The following is a 25,066-nucleotide window of genomic DNA, read 5'->3' on the forward strand; positions in this document are numbered from 1 at the left end:
TTTCTGCAAAATCATGCCAGTTTAGACGCAGCCCAAGTCTAAAGTCAGGTCATTATACCCTATGCCAGACTCAGTTTGCTAAATCTCAGGAGACTGATACTGGGGGCAGAGAACACCAAGGGCGGCAAACTGTGTTATGCAATAGACATGTACTACACCTCACATGATACATGAAAACTAACTCCTGGCGAGCTCAGTGTGTTGCCCCAGGCAACTGTACTCCTGGCTCTTACATGTTGCAGCAACCACCAGCCTGCTGCACTTCTTATTCCCTGTCATGGAGTGGCGGGGGGAGGGGGGGAAGGACATGAGGGGGGAAGAGAGGCAGCTCAGGACAACTCCTACCTGAAGTGAAATTGAGACAGACTGCATGTCTATTGGGAAAGAGATGGTGCTGTCTCTGAGCAGGCCAGCACTCTGAGGAGGCTGGAGCTGTTCTCATTTGCATTTCTCTTGGGGCATCAACCCTGCGAAGGTCTAACCAGAGAAATGGACCTTTGCTACTGGACGCAGGCCAATAATGACAATCTTGCTTGTCATTTTAACCTCTCTCTGGAATGTGCTGTGTGTGACTATTGCTAGCTGTAGGTTTATGCTTCCTTTCCTCAGCTGACATTCTGCTTCCCACCTTCCAGAGAGGAGTCTTTCCTCCTGCAGTCTAGGCAAATTTCTCTCAGGTATTCAAGTGGACTGAATCCATTGCTTTTTTCCTCAGGGTGGTGAGCTAATATAGCTAAACGAGAGTGAGTGAAATGCTCAGCTGGTGCAAATGACTTTAGTGGAACTCTCACAATTGACACCAGCTGCAACTCTGCTCCCAGGCTTGAGTCTCACCAACTGAGCAATTTACAAAAGTTCCACTAGCTGCAGTTGTGCAAACCCTTTGATGGTCAGAGTATGCACAGGTGTCACCGAGGGCATACTTTAACCTGCAGAACCTTTCTTACAGGCAACCAGGCATGAGATGGTAGAAAACCCACATGCTTCTCATCCCACTTTGAGTTTGCAGGGCAGACAATTACATTTTTATGGCTATAATTGGAAGGTGCTCAATAGCGATATGAATGGGTAATGCATTAACTGGATATCCAATAAGCTGCACCCTTCCCAGGTAGGGATGTTAGCTTGTAGTCATTTATATATGATTAACCAATAAGCCTGGGGTTAAAAGCCAGCTCGGTAGAGCTGTCTGTCCTCACAGAAACAGTAGTATGGAGGGGAAAGATAGGAATTTGTCCTTGGGGGGAACTGGCTTAAAAGCCAGCCCCCCACAAGCACTGGTGCCTACAAAGCCACCTGCCCCTGGCACCACTGCCTCTGATAGAGAGGCAGGAGGGTGGGGGTAGCAAGTGGGAGCCGGGAGCCAGTGCAACATGGGAAGCTGGCTTTCAAGCCAGCTCCTTGCACCTACAGGTCCCCATGGACCTTTCTGCACATGCTGGCTCCTGTGGAGCCACAGCTCCTCCCACTACCTCCACAGAGGCAGCAGCATCAGAGGTAGGTAGGGGGGAGCCAGTCCTTGGGGGGGAAAGCAGCAGCATGGTGGTGGGATGGGGACAGAGAGGAGGAGGAGGAGGGCAGGTGTGAGCCAGCTGCCTGCCTCTGTATCTGCTCCCCTGCATGTAAAAGAAAAAATTCTGCCATTACATGTTTACAAAACGTTTGCTAACATCCCTATTCCAGGTGATGCTTACCAGGCAGTGTTTAATCGGCACCCTGGAGCAGCCTGCTGCAGGTGGAGAGATGCTCCTGCCCCATGCTGAGCTGACAGATCGCACAGGACTGGGAATGGCAGCACTGTAGGCTGGGGGTGTCTCCAGACAGGCTGGAGGAGTCCCTCACCCAGGATCCTGCTTAACCAGTTAAACTTAATGGCTGCGTCTAGACTGGCAAGTTTTTCCGCAAAAGCAGTTGCTTTTGCGGAAAAACTTGCCAGCTGTCTATACTGGCCGCTTGAATGTCCGCAAGAACACTGATGATCTCATGTAAGATTGTCACTGTTCTTGTGGAAATACTGTGCTGCTCCTGTTCGGGCAAAAGCCCTCTTGAGGAAATGCTTTTGCACAAGAAGGCCAATGTAGACAACGCAGTATTGTTTTGTGCAAAAAAGCCCTGATCGCGAAAATGGCGATCGGGGCTTTCTTGCGCAAAACCGTGTCTAGATTGGCACAGACGCTTTTCTGCAAAAAGTGCTTTTGCTCAAAAGTGTCCGTGCCAATCTAGACGCTCTTTTCTGCAAATGCTTTTAACGGGAAAAACTTTTCCATTAAAAGCATTTGCAGAAAATCATGCCAGTCTAGACGTAGCCAATGGGTGCGTCTAGACTGGCAAGATTTTGCACAAAAACTTGCCAGCTGTCTACACTGGCTGCTTGAATTTGCGCAAGAGCACTGATTTTGTAATGTACAAAATCAGTGCTTCTTGAGCAAATACTTTCACGCTCCCGCTCAGGGATAAGCCCTCCTGCGCAAGAATACTTGCGCAAGAGGGCCAGTGTAGACAGGCACCTAAATTTTTGGCGCAAGAAAGCCTGATGGCTAAAATGGCCATCGGAGCTTTCTTGCGCAAAAGCGCATCTAGATTGGCACGGATGCTTTTGCACAAAAGCATCCTTGCCAGTCTAGATGCTCTTTTGCAGAAATACTTTTAACAGAAAAACTTTTCTGTTAAAAGTATTTCTGCAAAATCATGCCAGTCTAGACGTAGCCCATGTGTAACGGGTTAACTGATTAAATGGAATTTTTCATCTCTAGTATTAAACATGAAACCCCTTCTATGATAATATTTTTAGAGTCTTTTCTCAGCTCACAACAGCACTTAAAGGTATATTTCCAATCATAACCCTAGCATCCTGGTCAAGAACTTTGGTCTCATTCATCGTTACTCTCTGCATCTTTCATAGAGTACCAGTTAGGCTGCTGCAGAACAGCTGCAAGAGCCCTCAGGGAATACTTAGCCTTTCTACATTGTATCTGTACAGCTGCCCCAGGTGGCGGGAGTGTTTTATCTGGCCTGGAGATGGAGCAGAGGGAGGGCGTGTGTGGGTTGGATTAAGGATGTAACATTTTGATTATTTGCCTAACCGAATAGTTGATGCAATTTGCATCAACTAATCGATTAGTCAAGGAGGGTGTCTCCACCTTTCAAGTGTAGCTACAGCCCTGGGGCTGTTGCTACAATTCGAAGGTGAAAGCACTGCAGGGAGCATGAGGCCAGCGGGGGACTCAAGCAGTCCATGGCTGGCCCCGGGCTTCCTCACGGTGTTTCAAAGCGGCAGTGCCGCATGGAGCCCGGAGTCATCAGGGGAAGTCCCCGGCTCTTGTGCAAGAGGGCAAAAAGGAACTGTCTACACAGCTCCTTTTTGCGCAAAAGCCTCTTGTGCAAAAATGGCCCCTAACTAATTATGAAAATGCTAATTTGTGCTTCATTTGCATAGGCTTTTGTGCAAGAGAGGTGCAGTGTAGACATAGCTCCAGCTGACCTCGGGTTGCATGCGGCATTTCAAAGTGGCAACACTGTGTGGAGCCTGGGGTCTGGCCTCAGGCTCTGCGGAGCTGCTGGTTTAAAGCACCCCTTCCTCTTCTCTCCCCCCCGCCCCCGCACTGCCACTTTCTGACAGAGGCAGCAAGTGGGGAGAGGAAAGCAACTAGTTGACTAGCCTGTTGACTGTCTGATAAGCATTTGCTTATCAGATAGTTGACTAGTCATACATCCCTAGGTTGGATGCAGGAGGGTGCAAAAAGGGGGTATGGTCCAGGTGGACTTCCAGCCTGTTTATTCTGGGCCCTGCACAGCATCATAAGTTTATTAGTGTCATTATTTAGGACAATTTTGGGAGCATAAGGATAAGGAGGTTAAGCATCCAGGTTCTATTGGGATTCATTCAGCTTCCTTTTCTTGTGAGGTTCATTCTGCAGTCACTACAGAGTCTTCCTGAATTTCTATTTAATTTTTTTTTAAAAGGGTTAGAAAAAGAAATGTTTGACTTGAAGGGAAGAACTCCACCTACTGAAGTAGAATACTGTGTATGTTGTATTTGAAAATAAAATCAATGGCTTGCAAGTATTACAATTTTGCAGTACAACGACAAAGAAAAATTATTAGAAACAATGAAGAATAGTGATAGAAATGTAGCCGTGTTAGTCTGGGGTAGCTGAAGCAAAATGCAGGACAATGTAGCACTTTAAAGACTAACAAGATGGTTTATTAGATGATGAGCTTTCGTGGGACAGACCCACTTCCTCAGATCAAAAAAGTGGGTCTGGCTCACGAAAGCTCATCATCTAATAAACCATCTTGTTAGTCTTTAAAGTGCTACATTGTCCTGCATTTTGCTAGAAACATGAAGTGCTTTTGTTTTTTGGAATCCCAAGTGAGCTGCTGTAAAGGGGCCTAACCCAGTGTGACTATGTCTGCACTTTCTGACATATGGTCCCTGAAAAGTTCTTCAGATTGGATACAGGGGATTTCCCTGCTGTAAGTCGCCCAGGTATACATCCATTCTGCACTAAAGTCGTTGACGCCTGCAGGAACTGATGCATTATAAGTCCTCCCATTTCCCACTCTTAAGTTATGCAACTCCCTCCCCCCCCCTAATTTGCACAAATGTCAGTCAGCCATGGGAAAAAAATTCCCCTCTTTACGTTGTTTCGCTATAAGTCCAAGTTTTTTGGAATGTATTTTGGACTTATACTGAGGGCAGCCTATACCAGAAAACTCAGTTCTGCAAAATTATTCATGACTTCTGAAAATTGTATCCTATACTTCTTGTTTTATAAATACACAAAAATCCCTTTTTACTTTGTCATCAGTACAGGAAGAAACAAAACAGCTGCAGTTATCTGTCCATTAAGACATAAAATCAGGGTTGGAATTTGGAGGCTTTCTTCTTGCTTGCTGGAAAAGGTGCGGCTTGTCCTTTTGCATATACACCAGTAACAGAGTTCACAGAGAACAAGGTAACCCGTGATGCAGTTGACGTCCGAGAATGAGAAACAGGATATCTTCTGTGCACTATTGTTCTCCCCAGAGACTCAGCCTGAAGCAAGATGTTTAGTTACATGCACCAACTTGTATAGACAGTGCTGCTTGCTTGAATGATGTCACCTGACTCCGTGCATTAGGCCTACATAATCAAGAAGGGTGTGAACTATAAAACTAAATGTTCTTTCCCGGTGAAATTAATGTCAGTGGCGCTACTTGTACTCCTGGGTTTTTATTTTTGTGTGAGTAACTTGGGAACAGTTGAGACAGTGGCTCGATTATGAAATTGGAACATTTCTGAAATCCATCATGTACTGTGACATATTTCCGTCTTTGACCAAACTGTTGGGTTCTTGCTGACTTCACTTTGGTAACTTTGGCATGAAGTATTAACAGCATGAATCAGAATTAGCTGGCACCTGTTCCAGTCAGTGTGGGCATGTTTGATCTTAATACCAACTGAGTTCAATCCTTTGGAGAAAAAAATACTAGGCCTGTTGTAATGCAGGGAGACAAGGCTAGATTTGCTGGGTGTGGAGCAGCATCAATTCATCCCTTTCAACCAGGAGGAGGTTTTTTACATGACAACATGGGCTGACACAGTATCTGGCATTATTTACTGGAGCCTATTATTACTGTCAGCCCTGCAACGTACTCCCACTGTACAAAACTCAAATAGTAAGAAAGCCCATGGTCTAGTGTGCTTATGATCTCATCCGAAGAGATTTATAAGGTTTGCAGATGGTACAAAGTTGGGAGGGGTGGCAAGTGCTTTGGAGGACAGGGTTAAAATAAAAAATGATCTGGACAAACTGGAGAAATGGAAGCTTCAGGCAGTAGCTGAGTTAGTCTGTACAGGATAAACTTAAAAAACAACAAATAGTCTGGTAGCACTTTATAGACTAACAAAACATGTAGATGGACTGAGGTAAACAGGATGAAGTTCAACAAAGACACATGCAAAGTACTCTACATAGGGAGGAACACATACAGTTGCGTACATACAGAATGGGAAATGACTATCTAGGAAGGTGTACTGAGGAATGGGATCTGGGATCATAATAGCAGTCCACAACCTACCTATCAGTCAATAGTGTGACGCTGTTGCAAAAAAAGCAAACATCATTTTGGGATGTATTAGCAGGAGTATTGAAAGTAAGATATGAGAAGTAATTTTTCCACTGATTAGGCCTCAGCTGGAGTCATGTGTCTTGTTATAGGTACCATATTTCAGGAACAATGTGGACAAATTGGAAAAAGTCCAGAGAAAAACAACACAAATGATTAAAGGTCTAGTAAACATGACCTGTGAGGAAAGATTAAAAAAATTGGGTTCATTTAGTCTGGAGAAGAGAAGACTGAGAAGAGACATGATAACTGCTTTCAAGTACATAAAAGATTGTAACAAAGAGGAGGGAGAAAAAAATGTTAACCTCTGAGGACAGGACAAGAAACAATAGGCTAAAATGGTAGCAAGGGAGGTTTAGGTTGGACATTAGGAAAAACTTGCTAACTGTCAGGGTGGTTAGACACTGGAATAAATTGCCCAGGAAGGCTGTGGAATTTCTATCACTGGAGATTTTTAAAAGCAGGTTAGACATGCGTCTGTGAGGGATGGTCTAGATCAGGGGTTTCAAACTCCCGGCCTGCGGGCTAGTCCCAGCCAGAGAGAGTGTGCTCCTGCCCAGTGCGCAGCACTTCCCCTGCAGCTTCTGCAGTTACAAGGAGAACGGGAAGAAGGGCGCAAGTGCTGCTGCTACGCAGTTGTAGGCTCCTCCGGTGATCCCCAAGCATGTGGCTTTGGGGAATGGGGTGCCATGAGGGTGGGGGAAAGGGCAAGGTGATGGTGGGAAGGGGCAGAGTTTGGGGGTCGGTAACGGATGCCCTCCCATTCCCGGCCTGCCAGGAGACCTGGGCCAGTTTGCGCATTACTCCAGCCAGGACTGACTCACGGGTCAGGAGTTTGCAACCCTGATCTAGATACAAAAAAAGTCCAGCCATGAGTGCAAGGAATTGGATTAGATGCCTCTCAAAGTCTTTTCTAGTCCTATAATTCTAAAAAGCACCGAGAGACCCAGATTGTCTTTCAGAAAGGACCCTAGAACAGTTTTAGGGAATTTCTCACCTGCTTCTATATCAGTGCTACCAGGAATTTTAGGATATAAATGGGAGCAGTCCTGCAACCTTCCTCTTTGTTTCTCCCTCTACCTACCATCTTATTATTTTGTTTCTCAGGTCTATGTTCTTTATAGGGGCTCAACTGGGGGGCACACAGGATATGCTGCACATGCAAGCCCACAGATTCACAAGTGAAACCTTCAGTGAAAATTATTCTGGTAATTAAAAGTAGCCATGCCCAACATAAAAGAAATGACAAGTAAAAATAACCTTGAGTCAGTATTTCAAATGCGGCTGTCACAGTCAGAGTGTTTTTAGCCATGTTGATTACGGTGACATCCACTGAAAGTTCGATCTGCAAGCAGAAACTGATAAAAGATTACCTTTGATCTACAATGGACCAAGAGCATTTAATGAACCTGGCAGTTATTTCAATTGAGCACAAGCTTGCATGTTCCACCCCCTTCACAGAAGGCTTGGACACATGGGCCTGCATGAAAGCAAGACATGTGAGACTATCACAGTAAGTATTGTAAGGCTGCTGTTTACGGTACAATGTACGTCTCAACAAATCTCCACGTTGAATAATTAGCAGATTATTTTACGTGATAATAAGCAATGCAGGTGATTGTTCTCAAATTTAAATTACGGGACATTTGATTTTATTCGTAACTTGGAAAGTGTTGATTTTGGCTTCCATAATGTCACTGTTTTTATTTTTTAAATGAAATACTAGGTGCAATTAAAACTACACATTAGTTAATCACTCTTTAATACATTGAGAAGAGGAAGTAAAATAATTAACATTAGCTAAGCAGTAATGCTCAAGAGGTGAACTGTGAGAGGAGAGGGAGCCCCCAAAGTAATGTCTTGCATGTCCCCCACCTCTAGAACAGCTAGTTGTGTCCTGGTCCTCTCATGCTACTCCTCAAGTGTCTGTTTTTCTGGAAGGCTGTTCTTCTAATTTAAATACTTCCCAACTCTCTCTCTCTCTGGCTTGGCTCTCCCCTGTATGTAATCCAGCTGAGTAGCAACAGGAGGGTCATGTTGGTACACACGCTCAGCAGCAGTGCACATGCACGAGTCAGATCAAATCAGCAGCTTGAGCCAGTCATTGATCACTCAGAATTCGTTTCGGCACCTCTGCTGTTTTACACTTAAGCTGCTACTTGGCCCCAAGTTTCATGTCACCTCCAGGGTTTGTTGCAGTCCAGCAAAACATTCTTTCACCGCCATCACCCTTCACCTTCTTTCAGGAAGCAAGATGCTGTTTTTATCTGTCTGAGACAGATGTGCCTACGATAAAACAAGAGACATTTCATAGCCATTGTTCATAGCACGGGGCTATATGGGAGGGAAGATGGAGAGACAAATTCTAGTCATGTTCCCCAGGCCTCATGGTTTTCCCTCTCTTTTCCTCTCTTCCATGATAGTTACAGCTCCCTGCGTGCCAGTCCCCTCCTCCACTACCTTGGCCCTCCCTTTCCTTTTTACTCTAGGGAGTTTTTGCTTTTCTTTTTTTTGTACTTGCCAGTGTAGAAAGATCTAATCATTGTTTTAGCCTTGTTAGCAAATTGTTCTACAGCCCTTCAAAGTCCATGGCTGTCAGAGGATTAGGTAATACGGTTAAAACAGGGATCAGTTCTGTGCACACACAGGCAAGGACAAACTGTTTTAAACACTGCTTTGTTGGAAACCGACTCCTAGTGGAATACGGTCTTGGGAACACAACTGTTTTTGCCAGCGTAGACAGAAGCAAAGTCAAAATGAGGAAAGATGGATTCAATCTGTGGTACAAAAGGGAAAAAATCAGTGGAGCCATCTCTTATTAAGTATCTGATTCCTTGGAGCTTGCCCTCACTGGCCTTTTAAGGGCAAAAACTCAGCCCTGAATGAGGGCTGAGAGTGAAGCCCCAGCTAGGAAAGTTCTTGCTAATGAGGGCCCAGCTGGGGGCTGTATAAAGAAGGACTCCTGGAGTGGGAAAGAGAACTGACTGCTGCTCTGGACAGAGAGCAGTAGGGCTCTGACTACCAGGGAAGCAGGAGGCTTTCAGGAGGTAGAGCAATGCTGGGGAAGGCTGGCCGGCAGGGCTGGGGAAGCTCTGGCCAAGTAAGCTCCCAGGCTGCAGGGGCTGAAGCAGCCAGAGGCAGCAGGTCCACACCCTTTTGCCAGTGATGAGTGGCCATTACAGAGGGCAGTTTGCCCCTGAGGCAGGGGCTAGATGAAGACTGCTGTGGGTCATTGAGGCAAGGTGGGTACAGGGGAACTGGATGTTCTCTGGGAGGAGAACATGGTGCCAAGGGGAATGGAGGACCCTGGAGTGCAAGCAGGATAAACACCAACCCCCGGAAGGGGGACTCAGACACTGGAGTGGGCACTGTTGGAGGGCAGTATCCTGAAGAGGATGCCAAGGTCCATGAATGACACAGGTCTGGACTAGAGAGGATGGCGAGAACATGGGAGACATCAGCTAGAGGGAGGCATCCAGCAAGTCAACAAGCTAATTCCCAGAGCAACCTGCTGGAGGCACCATGGTGGTGGGCCTGCCCTGTGACAGAGCACCATCTATAAAGTGGACAGAAATGTCTTAATTTTTCTAGAATTGTAAAAATTGTTTATTTTTGTTAAGGACTTAGTATCTGTGTTTAAAAAAAAGTGAAACAAGGCCAATTCTGGTCTGCTCTGGTATGAGTTCAGAATAACTGATAAAATCAGTGGACTGATTCTCAGTTTACAGGAGGGTAATTCAGAGCAGAATTTGGTTCACATTGTCTCAAATCCTGATTGTCTGCATCTCAGAGCTATGCGTTTCATAACATTCTTATAGAACACTAGAACTGGAAGGGACCTCGAGATGTCATTGAGTCCAGTCCCCTGCCCTCACCGCAAGACTAAACACCCTCTAGAGTCTAGACCATCCCTGATAGATGTCTGTCTAACCTGCTCTTAAATATCTCCACAGATGGAGATTCCACAGTTCCTGTAGGAAATTTATTCCAGTGTTTAACCACCCTGAGAGCTAGGAAGTTTTTCCTAATGTCCAACTTTATCTGGGTATTCTCATTAAACTAATATTTTAAGACTAAATTCTAACACTTTCAAAAGCATCACTATAAATAACTCATTACCAAAAGTAAGTCTTGGGGGACTTAATTTCTTTAGGTCAGTTGATCTCTAATATTTTTAGCCTCTGTGGTGGTGATAATATCTCCGTAAACTCTTTGTATGCTCATGCATTTCATTGTTTTTCTTTTGACCACACTCAAACCAAAACTCCTTGGATGCTAGGTATGGCGCTGAGTTGTAGACAATGCAGTAGATTTTCTCCTCCCAGATAAAAGGAGGGGCCAAAACAAAGATTCCCTCAAACTAAGTTTTATGATCTGTGTTCACACCATAGGAAGCATAGGTCTGAACAGACAAAATAGTGAAGTGACTACTTTGTCCTATTCTGTGCAGCTTCTTGACTTCTATTTTGGATCAACCAAAGTAGAAGCAGGCCAGGAAGTTCACACCCAAATTGTATACTTGGTGTGGGTGGACCAACTCCAGTCCTTGCTGGAGTGGAACTTTGACAACTTAGTACCTGATTCTGCTCTCATTAAAATCAGTGAGAATTTTTCAGTGATGTCAGTAGGAGAAGGATTTGGCCACTTCTTGTTGCTCGTTAGATATGCATGGAGAACCAGGTCCTGCAAGGTGTTAAATGCCAGTTGTCAATAGAAGTTGAGAGCTTGCAGAAGGCACTCAGCTTTTTGAAGGATTAGGCCCACGAGGCAGACGCAAAATCTATAATACCTCATTATTGAGGCTCAGTGATTTGAGTTAAGAAGCTGCCAGCAACCAAGGACACATCAGTCTACTGCCATATATTCCAAGTGACTCATCACTCCTGGGCAAGTGCTCATACACTGGCTATCTCCCAGCTAACCAGTCACCTTTGTCAAGAATCTAGCTTCTGCAAAATCCCCTTTCAAGGACTGCAGAAAGCTTAGCATCTTGGGAAATCTTCCTTACTGCTTGAGTGTTAATCTCTGTGTTGACTGATTAATCTCTAGTTTGCTCCTCCATCTGCAGAATGGTCCTTCGCTGGCAATGCTCTGCTTGGAACCCCCATTCTTGTGGAGTTGTGCTAGCTGACAGACCAGTCTCTGGAAGTGGGTGCTGCAGGCTGAAGATGTTTTCTGATCAGGGTGTTGCAGGGAGGGCACGAGTTAGTGCTATAAACCCTACAGCTATACAGCTTGTTACTGGGGAGTGACTTTGGCAGAGACCCACAATCACCTCCCATTGAAATCACTGTTTTTCTCATTCCTTCCTGAAAGTTAATACCCTCTCAGACCCTTTCACAGGTGCAAATAGTGAATCTCACTCTACAGTTGTTACACTTAGCTGAATGGAATATAAATGAGATATTATGCATTTGGTGATTGACTAGCCAGAATTTGACACTGCAAAATATAACAATGTGTTATTGGCAGTAAAGGAAAACTGTCCGCATTGTTGAGAACTTGTCATTGCAAGAATTGCTTTTTCCAAAGGCTCTAAAGTGGCATTACATTGATGTACTAGAAGCATAAAAATAATGTAAAGTTCATACACTATTTATTTTGTAACTTTTCCAGTAATTAGGCCTAGAGCATTCAACTTGCCATAAACATTCAGGATTTAGTTAAAGGCGAGCATCGGTAGAGATGAAGAAGCATGCCCTCATGTGGCAAAATCTTTTTCTTGTAATATCACTTTGTCATTTTTCTTCTAAACAGAAATGATCTGCTTCACCAGTAAAAAGGGATGATACCATGTATTCAGTATCTGCAAAGAGAATGGGTGGTTGGCTACAGAGCTGGATTACACACAGGCTTGCTCAAAATTACTAAACAGGTTTTAATTCACATCCTCTTTGTTATTTCTGTGCAAGTCTCTGTGGGTACGTCTACACAGCTGGGCAAAAGTCGAATTAAGATACTCAACTTCAGCTATGTCAGTTGCATAGCTGAAGTCTAAATAGCTTAATTCAGCTTTAAGGTGTCTGCATAGAGGAAGTCAAAGGAAGAACATTCCTCCTTCAACTTCCCTTACTCCTCGGCTACGTCTAGACTGGCATGATTTTCCGAAAATGCTTTTAACGGAAAACTTTTCCATTAAAAGCATTTTCGGAAAAGCGCGTCTAGATTGGCAGGATGCTTTTCCACAAAAGCACTTTTTGCGGAAAAGCGTCCGTGGCCAATCTAGACGCAGTTTTCTTCAAAAAAGCCCCGATTGCCTTTTTCACGATCGGGGCTTTTTTGCGGAAAACAGTACTATGCTGTCTACACTGGCCCTTTTGCGCAAAAGTCTTTCAGAAAAAGACTTTTGCCCGAACGGGAGCAGCACAGTTTTTCCGGAAAAGCACTGGTGATTTTACATGAGATCGTCAGTGCTTTTCCAGAAATTCAAGCGGCCAGTGTAGACAGCTGGCAAGTTTTTCCTCAAAAGCAGATGATTTTGTGGAAAAACTTGCCAGTCTAGACACAGCCCTCATGAAATGAGGATTACAGGAGTCAGAGTAAGAAGTCCTCCATCTCGACACTATTTTGAAACAATGGCTTGCTGTGTAGATGCTCACTTTATTTTGAAATAACATCAGTTATTCCAAAATAATGCTTGCTGTATAGACATACTCTGTGTGAATACTTTTATTCTGAAATAAGAGTATCCACACATTTTATTATTTTGACTTGTCTCAAAATAATAAAATGTGTAAATTAAAATAAATCAAATTAGAGCCTGATCTTACTACCAGTGTGATTTTTTTTTTAAATTGACTTTGCTGAACAAGTGGAAACCCCGATGTAGGTACTTCTATTCCTGTTAAAACCCCTCCCTCTGCCATGCCTATGCCAGCTCCCCTCCCTTTGCCATGCCTATGCCAGCTCCCCTCCCCCTGCCATGCCTGACCCCACTCCAGCCTCCCCTCCTGCCTATCCCCCTGTTGTCTCTGTCCAGCCCCCCACCCCAAGGTTGCTGATGTCCCCAGACCTGAGACAGAACGTCCAGCTGTACCATGTGCCCCTCCCAACCCGGAGCCCCCCTTTTCCCCTCCCCCCATCCAGGTTCTGACCCTCCCAGTTTCTTTTATTATAAAAACATACAAAGATTTTGGTTGAACACAAATTGTTGTATTTATTGACTGTACAGGGAAGGGAGAAGTTGTTGTGGAAAAGACATAGGGGGGCAAGGCACAGGCCACTGATGGGGAGGCCCTGGGGAGAGTTACTGGGGGTATGTCTACATTACCACTCTAGTTCGAACTAGACCCTGGGGTCCTTCTGAGAAACTCTCCCTCAGGGCCTCCCAGCTGTGCACCCCCACTTGATGGGCCTGGCAGATGGCAGCTGTGCGCCGCTGCTCGAAGGCCCTTCCCTCCGGTCTCTGCCCCGCATCCCAGAAGGAAGGCCTTCCCCTCGTTCTCCACAATGTTGTAGAGAGTACAACAGTAGAGATCACCTGGGGAATGTTGTGCTCTCCAACATCCAGGTGGGTCAACTTCGTCTTCAAACATCTGAAGGCGCATTCGGCCTGGATGCGGGCCCTGCCCAGGAGGGCATTGAAATGGTCCCTGCGTGGGTTCAAGTGGCTAGTGTAGGTCTTCATGAGCCATGGCATGAGGGGGTAGGCCACTTCCCCCAAGATGCACAGTGGAAGCTCAACGTCCCCAACCATGATGTTGCGCTGAGGGAAGAATGTGGCAGCCTCCAGCAGAAGTTGGAATTCCTGAAAAAGCGGGTGTTGTGCATCCTCCCCAACCACCCAGCAAAAATATCTGTAAACTGTATGCTGTGGTCGACCAGGGCCCGCAGCACCATCAAAAAATAGCCCTTCCTGTTAATGTACTGGGTGGCTTGATGTTCTGGTGCTCGGACGGGGATGTGGGTTCCATCTATGGCTCCCCCGCAGTTGGGAAAGCCCAGGGCAACAAATCTGGTGACGATGGGGTCCAGGTCTCCCAGGCAGATGACCCTGTGCAGCAGGATGGAGTTGATGGCCCTCACCACCTGCAGAAGGAGAGAAAAACACACAAAACAGAGAATCAGAGGGGGTGCCTCAGCCCTTGGGAGGTCCCCAATTGCCTTCTTTCCCCCCCAAACACCGCAGGACTCCCCCCCATGAGGTCACCCCCCCTGCAGGGCTGTGTGAGGGCAGGACTGCAGAACCCCCTGGGGATGGGGCTTCCCCCCAACCCCCTTTCCTTTGGGTCCCCCTTTCCAGTACTCCCCCCACCATGGACTGTATCCCGAGAGAGCCTTTCCTCTATAAGGAGGGCCCCGACGGTGGACTTTCCCACACCAAATGGATAGCTACCAGTCTGTGGGCAGTCTGGCATGGCAAGCTCCCAGACAGCGATGGTGACCTGCTTCTCCAAGGGGATGGCAGGTCGCATCTGGGTGTCCTGTCGACAGAGGGCAGGGGCGAGCCAGGCCCACAGCTCCATGAAGGTGGCCTTCCTCATTTGGAAGTTATGGAGCCACTGCTGGTCGTCCCACTGCTCCATCACCAGCCGGTCCTACCAGTCGGAACTGGTGTCCAGCTTCCAGAACCATCTCTCTCCTCCACGGGGTGCGGTTGTAAGAGCCTTGCTCCCCACACACAGGCAGAGAGTCTCGATGATGAGCTTGGTGTCGAGTTCCTGCAGGATCATGAAGGCACCTGCAAAAGCTGCTGCAGAAACTTCAGCATGTTAGTGTGGGGCCAGCGCATGCCGAGAAGCAGCTCCAGCTCCTTGCCAACGAGTGTGCTGTAACTTCCAATAGCGGGGCAACCAAAGCACGCACTGCAAATGCTTTGCTGTCCCTCGGAGAGGTAGGCAAGCAAGCAGTAGAAACCGAGAAACGACTGTCTGGGGGCCCTTTTAAACATGCGTCTCAGATAGCCTTAGGCAACTGCGCCCAGAAGCAACTGATGACCTAATGCCCTGCCTGAATTGTTTCCGGGTGGCCTTAAATGTGAGAGAGTGTCCAATCAGCGTGGACGTTATATTTCGAAATAGGACATTGGTATTTCGTTGCGCTTTTTGCGTCTGGACGCTCTCTTTCGAAATGAGCTTTTCTGGAAGAACTCTTCTGGAAAAACTTATGCCGAAAGAAGCTTATGCAGGTAATCCACCTACAGGAAAACCCCCTTCTGTAGAGGTAGAAAACATCTATACTGCGGCACTTCACCTGTGCCACTGTAGCCAGGTCTGGATTAAGGCATGGGCTAGCCAGGCAGCTGGCAGGGGCGCCAACCTATGGGGGGTGCCTGATGGCAGCTGTAAGAGGCGTACAGTGCCCCTTACAGCTACCATCAGGCACTACGCGCCCGGCTCCTGGACCGCAGGCTGCAGCAGCTCCCAGTGGCCACCCTAGCCCAGGGTGGGGCTGCGTTAACCCCCGCAGTGCCAGCCAGCAGCACCCTTCCCCCCGTGGCTGCGGGGCCCTGTACGGCCAGGCTCGGCCTGCCCTGGGCAGTCCCAAGCTGCGTGCCAGCGGCAGTAGCCGGGCTGGGCCAGGCTAGGCACAAGCATCTTGCTGCTGCCAGCTCCGCATGCCCTCCCGCACGTGCCAGGCGGGGGCGTGGCTGCGCATACGCCCTCCCCCAACCCGGGGCGAAATTAAACTGTCTGCCCGGGACGCTGGAATGGCTCAGTCCAGCCCTGACTGTAGCTCCAGCAGTGTAGATGTACACTAAAACAGAAATAAGAGTCCACATAAGTGGGCTAAACTGGTTTAATTGAATCAGTTAAATTTTTTTCTAACATAGATATGGCTTTCATTATTTTCATTCAAGTCTGTGTATAGAAAAATCTCTAGAAATGTAGTTGCCTTTATTATAGATGTGTATGCTTGAAAGAGAGCGATTAAGTGTTATAACTTTGCTGACATTGTTCAGATCAATGTTTTCAAAATCAGTAAGTTCGTCTTTCCCAAAATAACACAATTGACTTTTTACTAATGATTATGATTTTTTTATTTCCAGGAAATGCGATTTATAGAAATTACTAGTGTGTAGTAAAATTATTAGAGCTTTTAAAACTATTTTTAAATGATGTAGGTGGCTTGATACATTTTATTTTAAGTATAATAAAGATGACAATGAAAGAGCATCATGTCATGTCTCTTTCTGGTGATCTGGAGTCTCAGATGTCAGATGAAATCAAAGTTAAAGACTTGAGATCAGAATCGTCCTCGTCAGGGGAAGTATCCATGTGGAGAATAGGAACTTTTGAGATCCCAGTCATGGAGTTTCCATGGGAACAATTCTTATTGTATTGCCCCTCCCCTCCAGGGAATGATTTGATGTTTCACCTCCCCCCACACTGATTCTATGGGTCTGAGGGTAGCTGGCAGAGAACAGGAAGCTCTAAGCCAGTCCTCAGTATCTTTGAAGCATTCCTGTCCCTCTGCTTTCTCCATGACAGCATGCCCCTGGTGGAGACATGCTATCAGGGGGCTGATCTTTTGGCTGTCTCCAGGACCACTGTCCTCCCCAAGGGGCTTTGCATATCACAGCAGGGAAAAGTGATTCAATTAATGTTGACTCCCTTGTCTTGACAAGGGGCCAGTTCTGTGGAGAACAACAGGGTCCCAACACTTACACCCACCTCTTCTTCTCCAAGTATTCTAAACTCCACAGAGGATTTTGGTACCAGCTGAGGAATATTCATGGGGGCAGGAAAAATGGGGAACAGTGGTGCTGGGTTCTTGCCCTCTCCCACAGAACTAGAAAGAAAATGCTGAATTCCCTCTTGTGGCTGAGACAAAGCCTCTCCATCTTAAATCTCTTTGGACGCTAAAGTTAGTGTAGAAAATGGCAGCTTGCTAGTTGGTTGCTTTTAGAATTCACTTCCCCATTCCTTGGTGTGACATAACCCGAGTCTACTAACTTTCAGAGCTTCCTGCAAAGCTGAGATTTAAAAGGGAGCTTTAAAGGAGACAGATGTGTCAGTGGATGATTAGAGACGGAGGAGGATTTCTTTTATTTTCTGTTCTGTATAGTCATATTTTATACTGGTCTTCATAAATCTAAAAAAACAGTCTTGAAAGCTTGGATGATATTTGGTGTTTTTCTTGAAGCCCCAACTCCTGAAGTCAACTGATTTCTGTGAGCATCTGAGCTTTTACTGCAAAATGAAAGCCAAGTTTCTACCTCTTGTGGTTGAGGAGTAAAGCTGGAATGTGAACCCTTGAAGTCTCAAAAATCTGAAGGCAAATAAAAAGAACCCAACATTTATTATTATTATTTTTAAAAACCTCAAAATTTTAAAAGCCAGTCTCATGATTTCTGAGGCCTGACTCATGGTTTTAAATACTTAGTTGGCAGTACCAAAATAGCTACATGCTACAGTCAAGCTGCAGGAGTAGTGATGTTAGATATCCGGTAATTGAATGGTCCTGTAACCACTGAATTCTTAGCAGTTACACAACTATCCAATAGCCCCCAGGGGCAGGGGCAGGGACGGCAGCTGGTGAGCTCCTGGCCCCACTTCTGGGGAGCTCCCTGTCACCCTGCGCTGCTGCCTCCGATACAGAGGCAGCAGCATGGGGTGGTAGGAAGGAGCCAGTCTGTGAAGGGAGCCAGTTTAAAAAGCATCTTCTCACGCAGACCAGCTGTTTGTCATCCTGCACTGTTGCCTCTGATACAGAGGCAGAAGTGCGGGGTGGCAGCAGTTCCTGTCCGCAGGGGGTCCTAAGTTCCCTGTGGACAGAGGTGGGAGAATAGGGGAGGCTGCTGCCAAGCAGCTTCTGTCCACAGTGGCCTGGGCTGGCCACAGACAGAGGCTGGTGTGACAGCAGCCCCTTCTGCAGGGGTTCTGAGCTCCCCCAAACAGAGGCAGCCTCTGCCCGTGGGGAGCTCAGACCCCCGCGGACAAAGGCTGCTGCCAGAGACCAGCCTCTGTCTGCGGTGGGCCCAGGTTCGCCATGGACAGAAGCTGTTTGACGGCAGGCTTCGCTGCCCCCCCTTCTGGGCTGTCTCTAATAGCGGCCACTGTGTGTGTGTGTGGGGGGGGGGGCACTGTAGAGCTGGTGCTGGGGGGAAGCAGCTTTTAAGCCCGCTTCCCCCAGCACTGGCTCCTGCATCCAGCCCCCTTGCTGCCTCTGATACAGAGGCAGCCAAGGGGATGGAATGCATGTAGTCCATAAGATTAACGGATAAGCATAGGCTTATCCGTTAATCGTATAGTCGACTATACATTGACATCCCTATGAAGGAGCCTTTAGAAGAGTTCAAACTACCACCCAACCCAGCAGAGAACAATTGGCTAATGGAAGAAAGAGAATCTGCTTACTTCATTGAAAAATGGAACAATTTATCTAGTTCTCAAAGACAATACTAGATGCAGAAGACCTCTCCATTCTGAGGCAGAATCACTGAAACTGGTGAAAGCCAATTTCCAGTAACATGTGGCATCTTGCTAACATCTTGGATGCCTTTCAATCAAGCAGCAAGATGGGGAAAAGCCAAGAGACAGCTTTTTAGCACTAAAAGACAAACTGCTTGTGGCAATGGATCCAGGCAGTATTTCCATACTCCTTGTATTGGATTTCTCTGTAGCTTTCAGTGCAGTAGATCTAATTGCAGATGAAGTAGATGGTACAATATTAAAATGGCTCCCATCATTCTGCAGCAAGCCCCAACAAATGCAGATGAGCAATTTCTACCCCACCCCAAAAACCTTCACCTGTGCAATCTTTGAGAGATTTATCCTGTCTCTGAGCCTCTTTAATGTCTCCATGAGACCATGTGGAGTGATGAGATGACACCTGCTGTGCTTCCAACAATAGACCAGTGACTCCCAGCTGCTTTTTCACGGATGCGATCAGCATCTGCATAAGGATGTCACAGCGCCAGCAAGAGAACAGCTGCTGGATGAAGAACAGCTGGCTTACATGACACCGAGGCAAGACCCAAGTGATGCTGGTAAGATGGGGGAAATGCTTCAAAAAGCTAGCTGTGTTATTTCATTGCCTTTCCATTGAAGACATCTATCCTGCTTGTCAAAGTGGTATGTAGCCTAAGCGATACATACATTGATACAGCATTAAAACCTAAGCAACCAGGTAGAGACTGTGGTTAAAATAGTCTCCTTCCACCTTCAGTTTGCTAGGAAATTACACCTTTACCTCCTGGATAATGATTTGGTCACAGTGACCCATGTGTTCATCAGCCTCAGAACAGAATTCTATAACTCATTGTACCTGGGGCTGAATGGGGTTGCAGTGCAGAGACTCCAGCCTGGGCTGAATTAGGGATGTCAACATTAAAACAAAACAAAAATGAAACCCACTAATCATGTAACTGATTGAATTTCAATTGGTAACATGGTTAAATGCTCTGCTGGCTGCCAGACCGGCAGATTCCCAGGGGCTGATGGATCTGTGGGCTCCTGGCGGCTGCTGGACTCGCAAGTTTTGCCAGCTGCTGCACCCGCTGGCTCCTGGTGGTGACCGGGAGCTTAACTGGTAAGGTTAACTGCTCAGCTAGTGCTTATTCATTAACCGTTTAATTGCTGAAACTCTAACATCTAGGCTGAATGTGGCTGGCTGACTATTTCCTTAAGGGAGTGGCCTCCAACCTTTTTACGCGTGAGATCACTTTTTGAAGTTAAGTGCAATCCAAGATCTACCTGAAACCTAAATAGCCTTGCCCCGCCTCCTTCCTGCCCCTTCTCTGAGGTCCTGCCCTTGCTCACTCCATCCCGCATCCTCCCTCACTTCACCAGGCTGGGGCAGAGGGTTGGGGTGCAGGCTCTGGCCTTGGATTAAGGGATCTGAAGTGTAAGAGGGGCTCTGAGCTGAGCTTGGGGCAAGTAGTTGGGTACAGGAGGGATTCATGACTGGGGTAGGTTTTTGGGATGTGGGCTCCAACTGGGCACTGTTTACCTCAGGTAGCTCCTGGGTGGTGGTGCAGTGAGGCTAAGGCAGGCTCACCCCTGGCCCTGCACCACTCCCAAAAGTAGCCAGCAAACTCCCTTCATACCAAGTCCTGTTGTGCCCCCTCTCTGCACAGGGAGCACCTTGACATCAGCGCCCTCCTCTCCCTCTCCTGCCCTGCACAGCAAGCCAGAGGCTCTTGAGGGGACAGCTCCAAGGCAAAGGGCAGGAGATATGCAGCAGTAGGGGGAGGGGGAGGGCAGCTGAAGTGCCAGCACTTGATAACAGTCTCTTGGCCAAACCAGTCAGGATCACCTGTCAGAGGCTCCAAGATCTACCAGTAGATCCCGATCTACGGGTTGGTGATCACTGCCTTAAAGGGACAGGCCACTGTGAATGTATTCTCTTTCTCTCCCCATTGTTTTCCTCCCCTGGCCCCTGTCCACTTCCAGTGATGGGGCTATAGAAAAGTACAAGACAAAACGATAATTTCCTCAGTTATTGTGGGTGTTATGAGAGCCTTTTGATGAAAGCCACCATGCAAATTGAAAGTTTTCTGTTATATGCTATCTGTGGTTTCATTTATGCTCTCTCAAGGGCAAGTTCTGTAATATGCAAAAAATGTTTCTCTTAAATTTGTTTTCCAAGAACTAGTTTGTGGGAGAACATTAGCTTCCTTATGCTACATCACATAATAACAATAAAAATAGCAAGAAAACAAAAACGAAGAGCTGACTCTTACACAGAGCTTCTAATCAGTAGTTCTCTAAGCAGTTTAGAAGGGAGGTAAGTGTTATTATTTATGTTTTACTGGTGGGGAAAACTGAGGCATGGGGTAGTGAAGTGACAACCACAGGTCAGTGGCAAAGCCAGCAATGGAACCCAGCTCTCCTGAGTCCCAGTCTAGTGCTCTAGTTGCTAGACCACATGTGGTATAAAAATGTGCACATCAGTATTTTATCTGCTTTATTTATACAAACTTGTTTCCAAAGGAACACGTGGGGAAGGGAGACTTTCTAACTCAGTAACTGCTGCTGCTTCTTGCTAGCCTGTTCTTCAGTTCCTTTATGGCATTTTACATATCGTCACTTGATACTAGCAGCTGCTTTGTTGCATCACTGTCTGTCACATCCTTCCTTTTATTTTAAGTTTAACTTCCAAAACCTAAGCTAGCTTTTGTCAAGAGTCCCACAAAATTTTTTCTAAAAATAACCAGCTTCTCTCCCAAGCTCAGTTCTAAACCTGTTGCTCTAATGATACCTAAGCTGCAAAGTGGTTGATGAGCAAAACATGACTATCTTTGTTCTGTCCATATTAGTTTTCTCTGTCTGTAGAAACACTAGAGTCACACAGGGAAAACTGTGTGTTGAACTTTGCTGCTGTACAGCTTTTACAGATCTGAAAAGCTCCCATTAATCTGCTCCACAGTTGAATGTTTCTGGATAAAGCTCAGTAGCCAGATCTCTCCCCCCTATCCCTTTTTTTATGCATATCAAGTGAAGCAGAAAAAGTCTCCAATTTAAATACACCAAGTGGATAACCAAATAGCAAGATTAATTTTTGCTTACTCCACATACACAAAGACTCAAATGGTCAATGTTTTATGTAGATTCCTGTTGGTAGTTCATTACCAGCAGAGTCTGTAATAAGTTAATGTAGAGATGCGATGAAAATTTGGGTTAATTATAAACAGGCAGATGTTGACCCATGCACAGCTTAAAACAAAATATCCAAAAGCCTTGTGGTTTTGATGTGGACTCAATTGACAAAGTCCACAACTTGTACAAGAATATTTAAAGATAGTTAACATAGTGTAAGATTATTTACAGCACAATCCAAGAAAATAAAGGGGAGAATGAAAGACAAGGGAACAGAAAAAAAACATGAGAGAGATAATAAAACACTGGACTTTGGAGTAGGGCCAAGGCAAGCCATTTGGTGGGTTTGAAGTTTGGACTTATGCTGGGTTTGTATTGGTTTTCATTCACTATCCTAGAGGTTATAAGTAACAGGCAGAGAGAAGAGGTTGCATTTACTTTACCAACTCTTGACTGTTGGCAGGCATGCTATGCTGCTAGTATGCCTCAGTCATTAGGCTGACTGATACCAGCATGTGGTACTGCATGCTGCAGATTCAACTCTGAAGCTGAAACATAAAATCCTCCCTGATGCTGGATGGCACAGACCTACATCTCTCCCCCCCCCCCCCCCCGATCACATCTGGTCTTAATATAAAATGTGTCTTTAGAAATGACTCCTTGAAATCCTCCTTATTTTTCTATTTTTAAAATGTTGATTACATTGGTTTAATAATGGTTCCAATACTGAAGAGTGAAAAATCTGAAACTTTTTCTGCATACTTAGTGCAAGTTATGGGTGTGATTCTGCCAGGCTTTGAGGTCCCTCAGCTCCTACTGGTCCCCCCCTCCCCCCGGCTTGAATCTTAAAAGCTCCAATTCTTCTCTACAAACCATCTGCTACTTGTTTGTGGAGCTGTAGTCCAAAACAAACTAAAATTTCAGAAAAACTAAGTTTATTCTGTTGTGTCTCTCCTTGAAAACCTCTAAGCGCCTCTACAAAAATAACTGTTGTATCATAAGTGGGAAAATCCCATTTAAGATCAAAGGACCCCACATCTTACCATGGAAAGCATAATTCCCCATTTAAATATATAGGCAGTTTTTCTTGTGACCCAGTGAGAGTTAGGAAACCTCATGGGCTTTATCTTCTGGAATTTTCCACAATATTCTTTAGTTAGGAAGAAGAGCTGAAATTAATGGGTAGCAGGTTTAAAACTAATAAAAGAAAGTTCTTCATACAGTGTGTAGTCAACCTGTGGAACTCCTTGCCAGAGGAGGCTGTGAAGGCTAGGACTATAACAGAGTTTAAAGAGAAGCTAGATAATTTCATGGAGGTTAGGTTCATAAAAGGCTATTAGCGAGGGAATAGAAATGGTGTCCCTGGCCTCTGTTTGTCAGAGGCTGGAGAAGGATGGCAGGAGACAAATCGCTTGATCAGTGTCTTCGGTCCACTCCCTCTGGGGCACCTGGTGCTGGCCACTGTTGGCAGACAGGCTACTGGGCTAGATGGACCTTTGGTCTGACCCAGTATGGACGTTCTTATGTTCTTAGTTCATCTGTCTCTCCATGGAGAGGGTGGGAGGTCTGGTCATCTTAACTTGTGAATGCCAAAACATTTTCTGGGAAGTTCTGTGGATCTTGGGGAATCCCAAAGAACTAGGGAATATGAGTAGAGGTCCAAGTACTCCTCAAATTGCCTGTTCTTCATGATAACACAGCTCCCAAATGGACGGTGATGATTCAGGAACCACTGTGACCTATTTCCTGTCCTTCAGGCAGGCTTGCATTAAATAGTGAAAGTATTGTCAGTAAAGGTGACTGCAGCATTTATGCAGCAAACCTGTTGTATCTTCACATGGGGGGAATCGTAGGACAAGGTCAGAGCAACAGGAGGGGAAGGGAAGGTTAATTTTGCTACAGCTTTTTGGATTGAAGCCTGGGAAGAGAAGACACATGGGTGAGGTCAGAAAAGAGAAGGCATGTATTCACTCTTCAGGTGATTGTTCATGCCTTGTAATCAGTACAATTATGACAGATAAGTGAAATTCTAATGTCCAGGCCTATTTTTTTCTTACCTTAAGTATCAGATGGCAGTTCAAACCATCTCCTGTGGTCTGTGCTACAGTATATATCCAAAGCAAATCACTTGTACTGTGGGATGGTGTGATTACCAATGATGTGCAAGTTACAATGCAAATCATTCTTGATGCAGTGCTGTACTCCACAGTATGTCCTCTTGTGAACTTAAATCAGAGGAGATCATGCTTGTTATGGTTACAGATCACAAAGGCCAAGTAATCTGAGAGACTGTTTTGTGTTTCTCTTTGTTGTACCATCCACCTCTCTTATCTGGAGTGGAGCCTGACAAGACAAAATGTTTAGAAACTTCCTCAGTGCTGCATGTGCAGTGCTGTGAAGTTCAGATCTCCACCTACAAAACAAGAAGAACATAGGTCTCCTTTGGAATTTATGTTCCTGTTGTGGCATATGTAGCTATGAAACTATGGTGCCTTTTTGCTTAGTGTCTATGGCACCTTTTATGTTTCTACGCATTCTGCTTGTGTGTACACTTCAACAGCCATTTTGTTCTCCAATGTCATTGTAGCCTGGCAGAGGTTAGACACTGTATGCACTCTCCTGGAAACGTCATGCTTGTCCTTGTTTGATAGCTCTAAGGATGGATGCCAACACACTGAATAGCACCTTGCCCACTGCGTGGTCTTATTAACTTCAGTTAAGCTAGTGACAAAGTGAAAGCAGGCTATGCTGGTGTGACTTCTATATAAACATTGCACATAAGAACAATATAGTGAATGATTAAGACAACATATACATGTTTAAAAGGATAGAACTATAGATATTGTGAATACATGAAGCATTCTCCATCAGATATTTGTTACCAACTGAGGATCTAGTACTATCAGCATAATTTAATTGAAGCCAATGGAGCCATGCCAGGTAACACCAGCTGAATACCTGATAAATTCCTAGAAATTGAAAATATGTAGAATATTATTACTTACATTGGGTGGAGAATAAACTTAACAATGTAAGACTGTTGCCTACAGCCTCTTTTCTAGTGTTTTGTCTAGTTCAGTTTAAAATGAATCAAAGTGGGCCTAATTTAACTTTTTAATTGCCTGATAATTTCCCTCTTTAATTATTTTTGTTAGCACTCAAATAAAAGCCTGTGTTAATATTTTATAATTTGTGTAATGCACCCCGAGGCTCTAACCATATTGTAATAAATTGACTGAAGTGTTTACACAACTCTTGGTTTTTGGCTTCATGCCTTGTAGCAACACTCTGGGTGTGAGTCTAGGAGCAACACTGAAAGTATAAATTATGATGTTAGTTTGACAGTTCTCACTGTATTGTGCTGTACTGATTCATTCCCCCTCCCCTTTAAAGATCCTAAAATCTTCACTAAGAAATAACACGAATCTTAATTTTACCCTAAAATATTGATACTTTTGTATTACATGTCATAT

General features: G+C 45.5%; 1 long non-coding RNA gene across 1 annotated transcript; it reads left to right on the plus strand.

Moving 5' to 3' along the window:
• The first annotated feature begins 1,246 nt into the window (after positions 1-1,246).
• Positions 1,247-5,198, plus strand: LOC142826766 (uncharacterized). The gene is made up of 2 exons (XR_012900999.1): positions 1,247-1,497; positions 4,812-5,198. It is a non-coding gene; the product is annotated as an uncharacterized LOC142826766 (long non-coding RNA).
• Positions 5,199-25,066: the final 19,868 nt, after the last annotated feature.

The sequence above is a fragment of the Pelodiscus sinensis genome, chromosome 2 (assembly GCF_049634645.1).
Source record: "Pelodiscus sinensis isolate JC-2024 chromosome 2, ASM4963464v1, whole genome shotgun sequence".
Classification (NCBI taxonomy): domain Eukaryota; kingdom Metazoa; phylum Chordata; order Testudines; family Trionychidae; genus Pelodiscus; species Pelodiscus sinensis.